Source organism: Lathyrus oleraceus, chromosome 5 (genome assembly GCF_024323335.1).
Source record: "Lathyrus oleraceus cultivar Zhongwan6 chromosome 5, CAAS_Psat_ZW6_1.0, whole genome shotgun sequence".
Taxonomy (NCBI): domain Eukaryota; kingdom Viridiplantae; phylum Streptophyta; class Magnoliopsida; order Fabales; family Fabaceae; genus Lathyrus; species Lathyrus oleraceus.
The window spans coordinates 476933126-476934997 of NC_066583.1; the positions used below are offsets into that span (position 1 = coordinate 476933126).

The 1872-nt window shown below is 41.3% G+C and overlaps 1 non-coding gene across 1 annotated transcript; it reads left to right on the forward strand.

Moving 5' to 3' along the window:
- Positions 1–1513: 1513 nt before the first annotated feature.
- LOC127090306 (small nucleolar RNA R71) lies at positions 1514–1620 on the forward strand. The gene has a single exon (XR_007791829.1). It is a non-coding gene; the product is annotated as a small nucleolar RNA R71 (small nucleolar RNA).
- The last annotated feature ends 252 nt before the right edge of the window (positions 1621–1872 follow it).

The window sequence follows — 1872 nt, forward strand, 5'->3', positions numbered from 1 at the left end:
GGGTGTAACTTCATCTTCTCTAATATCCATAATTATAAAATCGGTTGGAATGTAGAATTGACCTATGCGCACTGGAACGTTTTCAAGAATTCCTACAGGATATCTGATGGAACGATCTGCTAGTTGCACAGACATTTTAGTTGGTCTTAATTCTCCCATTTCAAGTCTCTTGCATATGGATAAAGGCATAACACTAATACCGGCTCCTAAATCGCATAAGGCTTTGTCAATGACAAATTTTCCTATGTGACAGGGTATAGAGAAACTACCTGGGTCTTTAAGTTTAGGAGGCATATTCTGGATTATAGCGCTACATTCAGCGGTGAGTGTAACGGTTTCGCTATCTTCAAGTTTCCTTTTATTAGAAAGAATTTCTTTCAAGAACTTGGCATATGAGGGCATCTGCGTAATAGCTTCTGTAAACGGAGTTGTAACGTTTAATTGTTTTAGTAGGTCAACAAATTTTTTGAATTGGCCCGCATCTTTGGTTTTAATAAGCCTTTGAGGGTAAGGGATAGGTGGTTTATAAGGTGGTGGAGGTACATAAGGTTCCTTCTTTTCTACGGTTTCCTTATTACTCTCTTCCTTTTCCTTAGGTTCACTTTCCTCAGTTGACTTTTCAGAGTTTTGGTTTTCTATCCTTGGGTCAGACGGTCCTTCCACTTCCGTTCCACTTCTCAGTATAATTGCGTGAGCGTGGCTTCTCGGGTTAGGTTGGGGTTGGCCAGGAAATGTACCAGTTGGGGCAGCAGTAGGCGCTTGTTGTGGAGCTACTTGTGATATTTGCGTTTCCAGCATTTTGTTATGGGTAGCCAGGGCATCTACTTTACTTGCTAGTTGCTTAATTTGTTCGCCAGTGTGTACATTCTGGTTTAAGAAATCTTTATTGGTTTGCTGTTGAGAGGCTATAAAGTTTTCCATCATGATTTCCAAGTTGGATTTCCTAGGGGCGTTATTGTTAGGTGTAGATGGGATCGGCTTTTGATATCCTGGAGGTATAGCTGGGGCTTGATTTGGAGATTGTCCAGGTGCGTATTAAGCATTATTACTCTTATATGAAAAATTGGGATGATTCTTCCAATTTGAGTTATAGGTATGCGAGTAGGGGCTTCCTTGAGCATAGTTTACTTGCTCCGCTTGGATTCCTGTTAGGAGTTGGCAATCTACAGGAGTGTGACCTTGGATTCCACAGACTTCGCAATTCTGAGTTATGGCAACCACGGTGGCTGGAGGTGATACATTTAAACTTTCAATTTTCTGGACCAGAGCATCCACTTTTGCATTAACATGATCAAGGTTACTTATCTCGTACATGCCAGTTTTCGTTTGAGGTTTTTCCACCATTGTTCGTTCGCTTCCCCACTGATAGTGGTTTTGAGCCATGCTTTCGATAAGTTGGTAAGCGTCAGCATATGGTTTGTTCATTAGTGCTCCACCTGCGGCGGCATCTATTGTTAACCTGGTGTTGTACAAGAGACCATTATAGAAGGTATGAATTACTAACCAGTCTTCTAAACCATGGTGAGGACAAAGTCTCATCATGTCTTTGTATCTTTCCCATGCTTCGAAGAGAGACTCGTTATCTTTCTGTTTAAATCCATTTATTTGGGCTCTTAACATAGCTGTTTTGCTTGGCGGAAAATATCGGGCAAGAAAAACTTTCTTCAACTCGTTCCATGTGGTGACTGAGTTGGAAGGAAGAGATTGAAGCCATCTTCTAGCGCTATCTCTTAACGAGAAAGGAAAAAGACGAAGTCGAATAGCCTCTGAAGTGACACCATTAGCTTTAACAGTATCAGCGTATTGGACAAATACGGATAAATGAAGGTTTGGATCCTCGGTAGGATTTCCAGAGAATTGGTTCTGTTGCAC